At 35.0% G+C, this 8,728-nt stretch overlaps 1 protein-coding gene and 1 pseudogene across 2 annotated transcripts in view; one reads left to right on the forward strand and one right to left on the reverse strand.

The window, feature by feature from the left end:
* ERBB4 (erb-b2 receptor tyrosine kinase 4) overlaps positions 1-8,728 on the reverse strand; it is a 1,174,475-nt gene that overhangs the window by 918,735 nt on the left and 247,012 nt on the right. The window lies entirely within an intron of this gene.
* LOC309663368 (NADH dehydrogenase [ubiquinone] 1 alpha subcomplex assembly factor 4 pseudogene) lies at positions 1,838-6,614 on the forward strand (annotated as a pseudogene). The gene has a single exon. The product of its transcript is annotated as an NADH dehydrogenase [ubiquinone] 1 alpha subcomplex assembly factor 4 pseudogene (transcript).

Genomic DNA, 8,728 nt, shown 5'->3' on the forward strand with positions numbered 1-8,728 from the left:
AATTATCTGGCAATAATGACATGCCAGATGAAGAGTTCTGCCTGTATATCTTACACAAGGTGATAAATAAGAGTCTCTGAGAGACTCTTGAAGAGAACAGAAGAACTGAAAGCTTTTAAATGTTAATATCTTACTGGCTTTACCTACGATAATATAATCCAGGGACTATGGACCCCAAATTAGGATGTTTTTAGTATCCAAAGTAGTTGCTTGTATGCATTTTATGACAAATACTGATGAAGAAATATGTCCATAAAATATTCCAGGTCAAAAAGCAAAAGTTTATATGTAAACTACGTATACATAGTATGTATACTATGATTCTTACTTTTAAATCATATTTATCATCTTGCATTGGTATTAAGATCACCGTTATCTTTATCTGACAAATCATTCTGAAATATAATACAGTTTAAAGCTAAAGGAGGGTTCTAAAGTCCTTTGTCTTCAAGCATACACAAGTTTTATAACACACATCAAAAATATGCTCATTGGGTATAGTAATTTAAATGATTTTCTTTCTCCTGACCAAATATTTGGTGAATTGCTTACAATGATTAAGTGATTAGGCTCCTTAACTTAAAAAAAAAAAAAAAGTACTTCCATATGTTGTCACAAAAACTCTTTAAAACATTCTTGCGTCACTAAAGTAGACAGAATGTCTGAGATTACACTGACTTTTATATTTTGGGATCTCTGGAGTAATGATGTTTTACATGACCAAAGACATCTCCAGAGCCTCTATAGCCATCTGATCTTTGATTTTTACCCCTTCCCAAAGTTGGCTGCAGACATCCTCAAGACACAGATGCATCTATGCTTTCATCCATTCTTTTAGTTAGTGTTTATTAAGAAACTACCATGTTTAAGATTGACATTTGGAATCCAAAAGAAGTGGTGTGTGTGTGTGCATGTGCATGTGCGTGTGCGTGTGTGTGTGTGTGTGTGTGTTGGGATATGTTTGGCTGAGAAGACAGAAAAATTCACAGGTTTTAAGACTCCAAAGAGAGAAATGAGGGAATTCTAATAGCTATGACTCAAACAAGTTCCTAGTAAGTCCCATGCTAAATAAAACAACTATTCATTGGGTGTTAATAGCTTTGGTACTTTCTAGTAGAAAAGCAGAAATTAAGTAATTTGCCCATGGGTACACAGTTTCTCATTTATGAACAGTAATGCCACTTGATTCATGGAGTTTGGGAGAAAATTAAATGAGTTAATACATGTAAAGTATAGTGCCAGCTAAATTGATAAGTACTCATTAAATAACAGCTACTATTATTGTTATTACCATGCTGGGTACTATTCTAAGTACTTTAAGTACATTATTTAATTTGATCTTCACAATAGCCTCATGTGGTAGATAACATCATTCCCGTTTTATAATTAGTAAACTATGAATTAGAAAAGTTAAGTACTTGTCCAATGACACACAACTAATATGTGTTGAAAATACAATTTGAACTGAGACAATCCAAGGTTCATGCTCTTAAAAACTATGTTACGGACTCAGAAACTAAAGAGACTCTTGGAGAACAAGGCAGAGTCTAACAGGAAAATAACTCAGACCCAGTATTCAAGGAAGCTCCAGATTCACACGTTTTGCTTGATCTTCTGGACTTGAACTCCCTGGGAGTCCAAAACCAGATCAAAGACACAACATCAGTTCTACAGAGGCAGAAAAAAGTTAAACTTAAGTGGCTTTGGGGGTAGGAAGAGGGACTGACTGTTTGCAGTTAGGCACAAGGGACCTCTTTAGGGAAAATATTCTAAAATTCCTCTGTAAGGCTTTTTTTGGGGGTGGGTGGGAGGGGATGTTCTAAAATTGGGTTAATTTTAGATGATGTTAATTCCACACAACTCAGTAAATTTACAAAAAATCATTGTATTGTACACTTAAAATGGGTGGTTTTATGGTATGTATATACATTATACCTCAAGAAAGCTATTATTTAAAACAATTTTTTAGCCCAGTGCATCCTGGAGGTTGCCCATGCCAGTGTTTAACCACATGTGCAGTGTGAACTTACGGGCATCGTGTTGTGAAGAGATGGGGGCTGCAGTGACTCACGCAATTAGGAATTTCAACCTAGAGAACCGGGCGCAATGGGAAATCAGCAGGATGAAGCCCTTCCCCGCTCCCAGGCACCCCTCCACCAAGAACCTCCTGGAGAGAAGATGAGCAGCCATCCAGAAATTAAGGGAGAAATTGCTAGAAAAAATGACAAAATGCTGTCATTACTAAAAGATGTGGATGTCGATTCCAAAGATCCCGTGTCTTCTGTGCAAGTAAAGGATGCTGGAAAACGTCAGAAGCCAAAGGAATTCAGGTTGCCGGAGGACCATCACTCTGACATGATGAATGTTAAGAACACTCCCAAAGGCAAAATTTCCATTGTAGAGGCACTGACACTTCTCAATAATCATAAACTTTATCCAGACACATGGACTGCTGAGAAAATAGCAAGATGTAAATTCTCTTCTTAAATATTTCCTAACTTTTGAAGTCAAAAATCTTACCCCCTGAAGGCAAGAAAGCAATACAATCAAAATGAAGAGAATCTTGAAATTACTTTTCCTTAATGTACTCTGTGTCCCCGTACCCTGTTTATTTTCTCATTTTTAGCATATTAAATTATATAAATTCAGAAAATTAAAATAAAATAAATAAAAATTAAAAAATTTTAAACAAACCAATAAAAGATATAGATATTATGTTTCTGCTCTAATCAACCCTCAATCTCCAAGTTGGGCCTAATGAATTGATACTTGTTAACTAAATCTATAATAGTTTTTTTCACTACTGTGAAATAAATGACCCTAAAAACTAGTGGTGTAAAACAACTTTTTCATTTTATTAATGCCACAATACTGTAGGTGAGCAGGGCTCAAATGGGCATGCCTTTGCTTCTCTAGTCATTGAGGAAACTCAGTGGTACTCTTCTGGTAGATGGGATGGTCTGGTGGGTCCAAGATGGTTTCAATCACATGGCTGGAGTCTGGGGTTGAATGAGTCAAAGAATAAGACTGCCTGCCAACCAGGGGCGCCTCATGTGGCCTTTCCATGTAGCTTAGCATGTCACAAGATAATGGCCTCAGAATAGTCAAACTTCTAACATGGTGGCTCAAAGCTCTTAGTGAACACAGTGGAAGCTGCATCAGTTTTATGATCCAGCCTTGGAAGTCATACACTACTACTTGTGTGTAGTCTATCAGGCAAAGCAGTCACAGCCTTCCTAGATTCAAGAGGAGGGGAAATAGAATTCACTTCTTGTTTGTGAAGAATAAGGTCACATTGTAGAGTAACATGTGAGACTGGAGATATTGTTATGGTCATCATTTAAAAATACAGTCCATTGTCATAATAGTTTACAACAATAATCACCATTAATAGAGGGTTCAGAAAAGTCTGCTAATTCTTCAAAACCTCAGATGTCTGAAACTTTGAGGATATCACACATCATGATATGTAAAATAGAAGGAATTTGGAGGGTTCATGGTGATATTCCCAAATACCTCAAGAAATTCACACAAGAAACTTGCTTCCTGGAAAAATCCTGACTTTCAGGCATGATTATACACTTAATTTCCCTTGTGCTTCCTTATGAAAACAATTCATTTACATAAAAAATTAGTTTAATTTCCTTTTAGTTTGAGATTCTAATACAGTAGCTGAATACAGCTGTAAACTGTCTCCTTATAAAATATTTAATGTTGACTATGGCCATTTTTATTCTTGCATTTCCTAGATGGAATATGACATTTGATGACTTTTGTCCAAAATAACCAATTTTTAAATTACAGTCACAAATGCATTACATTTATCCTATGTTTTAGTAAACATTTTAGAGCATATGACAGAAATATATTACACTAAAAACTGGTTTAATTTAAAACCCCTTCAGTTTCCTATACATCAACCTCTGAAGTTCCAACTCAGAAACTTTTCAAAAAAGTGAGTTAGGTGAAGGGAATGAAGAGAAAGGGAGGAAAAAATAAACCAAAACCAAACAATTAAACAAAGGGCAGAAAAAGTGGTTTTAATCTCTGGTTTGGCCACTAACAACCATTATGTGACCTTCCACAAGTCATTTAAGGCCTGCTGGGCTCAGTCCTCATATGCCAATGAGGGGCTGGACTGAATCTATGTGTTTTTTTTTTTGGTTGTTGTTCTGTTGCTTTTGGTGATGGAGGTGTGACTTAAACAATAAAAAGCACTTCCAGAAAAAAATACATTAAAGCTAAACATACATGATTGGAGTTATTCTGGTTGAAAAGTGGGTGAGGTCATCTGGAGATCCACCCACTCAACCTCCCCTAATCACCAGCTCCTCTGCCGCTAACTCCTATACCAGCTACATTTTTTTTTTCTTTAATAACTACCATGGAATCCTATCTCTAAAACATAAAATTTGAAAGTCACTAGATTAGATGGTCTCTAAAGGATCCTCCTTGAAGAGCAAATACTCTTAGGAACTAGAAGAGTAACTACTGGGTAAATTTTTATATAACAAATGTGATTACCCTAATGGGTAGGACCATGGATATACATGTGTATTCATAAATATGCCCTTAACAAGAAATGAGTCTATGCATTTGATTTTCCATGCAAATATATAATTTTAGATACATAATAAAAGCAACTACTATCTAGGAGATAGTATCTATCTATCATTAGGTAGTGAGAGAGTACCTAATGAAGTATTAAGGTTATCTACCATCTCAAAGCAATCTTAAACACAGTTACCAGTTTCCTTTTTTTCACATGAGGAAACATAAGCTTGGGAAGGTTTAGCAACTCACATGGGGTCAACAGCTAGAAAGGGGTAGACACAATATTTGAATGTGGAATGATCTTAAGCCAGAGTATATGTTTGTTTGTTTGTTTTTCCCCCATTGTATCAGTAGGTTTCCTATCTCTGTGAGTGGTTGCTCCAAGGAGCAAGTGGTTTGGGGCTTTCTCCTGAAGACTGGGTTGGGGCTTAGTCCCTGACACTGAGCTGGGATGGTGTCAAAACTGAGGATCAGGTGCCCCATATTCCAAGGAAATGATGCAGTGGATAGTGTTTGGAGAAAGGAGGGATGGAAAGGTAGTTAGGTTTCAAGCTTCCATCTTGCCCCTCTCTCTCTTCCTTTTTTCCTCCTGATTTGATGAGAACCCCTATGATTATAAATCATAAATTTATAATCATATAATTTATATGATTATAAATTATAAATCATAAATCATGATTATAAATGTGGGGGGAATGATGTACATATTTATACCTAATCACATAAGCTGCCTCTGGTTATGAGCCATCTATAGCCATAACTAATGGTAGACATACTCACAGGAATGTGTGCGTAGGTGTGTGTATTCTTCTTTACCTAGTAGAGAAAGGGTAAGAATCTCTGTACCCCTAGTTTTGCAGGATCCCATATGTGTCTGCTTGTATGTTTTTGCTAATGATCTAGGCTTTCCATCCCTTTAACCTATGAGACTATTTAAAAGTGGAAATGACCTTGTATAGCAACTGGTTCAACTTTTCATTGACTCAACCACAGTCACACAACTAGTTCGTATGTGGGCTGAACCTAGAATTTCTCAACACTGACATCCTCCAGTTAAGGGAATCTTGCAAACCAAGATTGTACACAAACTAACATGAACATGCTATAGGACAAACTATTGAAGTAAGAAAGCAACTTAGAGAAAACCTATTCCTACTCCTTTATTTTTTAGATTACAAAAGTGTCACCCAGAGAGATGGAAAAATTGTAATATTTTAAAGTAAATAACAGATCCCAATCTAGAGCTTCTATCCATTATATATTGTGGTTAGAGATAATCTTATTAAACTAAATCAAAGTAGTATGTACCACTGGTGATATCTTAACCCTCTCTGAGAAATATACATTTTTGAATACAACTCTCCTTTTGTTATTTATAAACTTTCTCGAAGACAGGAATTAACATTTCATGTGTTTTTTGCCATTTTTGCATAGTGACTTATCTACTTATCTAAAGAAGCATTTATTTGACTAATAACAGTCTTAAACTTAATGACAAACACCAGTGCAATACTTAAGCACAAATGAGTCTATATTGTGTTAAAGAACATCTCCAGAAGACCCACCCGATCATGCATCCTATTGCCTCAGGTTACCCACATATAAATTAGTTTTAAACTACCTAAGGCATTTTCAAGACAAATTAACTAATAAATGTAAGTATAAATTTGTTTCTCTAGAAGAGACTACTTAAATTGTTCTGAAAATATGCCTCTATAAGCCTGAAGGCAAAAATCATGCCACCACTCTGCCTTTGCTCTTTCAAACCAAATACAGCTTATTCTAAATTCATCTTATCTGTCTTATTTATTTAACTGTATAATTAGTTAATATCATTAATGCCTTCATTATTATTTTATTATTCTTAGACCCTTTCTAAGATTTCTGGCATTATTCCTGTGATCCACACAGAGAAAGATGAAAAGAGTTCAATTTTTCTCTGGGTTGGAATTCAAATGGTCTCCTCAGTTCCAAAGATTGGTGATCTTTTTGATATTGACACTTAGGGGAACAATTTAAAGTTAAAAAATGGGTGAATAAAAAGAATGTCTATTTGGGTTTCTTTGGGTTTCTTTGTGATAAGGTCCAAAAAGGAAAATTTGAATTCTCCCCTGCCAAAAAAATCTCTGGAGCTATGTAAACCATTGAAAGGCAGGTGGTGATTTTTTTTTTTTTTTCCCTCTCAGGGATTCTACAACTAAAGAAGAGGAGGACATAAGTCTAGAAAGAAATGGATATAGAATAGGATACTGATCAGCATGAGATCATGACTCCAGTTTCCTTAGATAAAGAAATTCTAACAATCCCCAGAGATGATTCCTGTTAGGTGGTTAAAATATAGACTACACATGTGTATACTTACACACACACTTAAATTTAGTACATCATAGTAAAGTATACTCAAAGTTTGCTCATTCATTCAACAGATAATTTAGTGCCTACCATACACCAGGCTATAACCTGAGAAAATCTGGTTAAAATGCGTTCTAATTGCTAGATTTTGGAGTACCAGTAAATGATCTTATTCATTTTCTTATTCAATCTGAAAATTCCCTGAATCTGGGTGGTCATAACAAATCCTTCAGTAATAGTTCCAACATTTGTCCATACAATAACATAATCTGGGTAGCTTTAAAAAAAATACATTGCTTTCTGAGGGCCCACCCCATACATCTATTTAGTCAGAATTCCAGTTTTAGGGGATGGCAAATGGGTGGTTGTTTTTGCTGTTGTTTTTAACCCCTTCAGTCATTTTAATGCAGTTTGTTTGTGGACCAGAGCTTTGGAACCACTGGTCCTGGGTTCACCATCTTTATTCCTAACAAGAAACTATCCTTGACTAAGTCAGTTAAGGGACATATTACATAATCCCATTACAGTAACTGCTCCAAAGGGACTATTCCTACTCAGATAGTGGCACTGCCATGTCTATTAAAATTACAAGCACACTAGATTGGAGGCTTATTTCAGGGGAGATGCTTCCTTTTTATTTATTAGTTTTTAAATTATTTATTTATTTTTTGAAGTAAAAACTGACTTATCATATTATTTTCAGATGCACAACATAGTAATCCGATATATTTATACATTATGAAATGATCACTATGATAAGTCTAATTACCATCTGTCAACATACAAAAGTTATTACAATATTATTTTACTATATTCCCTATGCTGCACATTACATCCCCATGACTTGTTTTTATAACTAGAAGTTTGTACTTCTTAATCCCCTTCCCCTACTTTGCCCATCCCCCCCCACCCCATAAACACTGGTTTGTTCTCCTTAAATAGCTTAATATTATACTCCCTTAAAATTATAACCCCTCTTCCATCCATAACTTTTTAAAAACCTCAAAATATGGGTACCTGCAGAACTGCACATGTATGAAAAGATTCTTGGATGATTTTAACTTTTTCCCAAAATTCTCTCAATAAAATTTATGATAAAGTTAGCTAGAAATCCAATTCTATTTATTATTTACCACTCTTAATTCTCTCTTTTCTCTCTCTTTTTCCTCATATTTTGCTCTATCTACTGAATGACTACTTATCCTTCAATACCCAGGATACGTACCGGAAATTTTTCTTCATACCCCTACAATGTAATCCCCAGGGCAGAAGACATATTTGAAATTTTGTTTCCACTGGACATATCATCACAGAAAAGTACAGAGGGCTGGCCACAAAGTAGGTGCTCAATAATTATTTGTTGAATAAGTGAATAAACGAATGAACAATAAATAAATAAATCTCATTATTTCTATTCCTATAGCACCAAGGCATTATTAGTTAAAGCGAAACTTATTGGTCCATTTAGCAAATGGCTAGTAGTAGTTAATATAAGTATTTTAGCACTTGTCATTTTGCATTATATTTATTTTGTTTTCCATGATTGACTCAAGCTATGCCTTGTGTATATGTCTCAGTCTCACTCAGTGCATGGCATATGGTACACATTCAATAAACGTTACCTGAATGAATGGATAAATAGAATAAGCTATCTCTCAAGATTCATATTTAATTTATTACAAATCTGATACCAATAAATTTAGATTATTTAAACATGATTCAAATACAGAATTTAAGTGACTATTTCAATTCATGACAACATTCTCTATTGGCTGGAAAAACATAAATTCCAAGGGGGGTAATATAAATACATCTGGGGAAC

The sequence above is a fragment of the Balaenoptera physalus genome (assembly GCF_965194825.1).
Source record: "Balaenoptera physalus genome assembly, chromosome: 6".
Classification (NCBI taxonomy): Eukaryota; Metazoa; Chordata; class Mammalia; order Artiodactyla; family Balaenopteridae; genus Balaenoptera; species Balaenoptera physalus.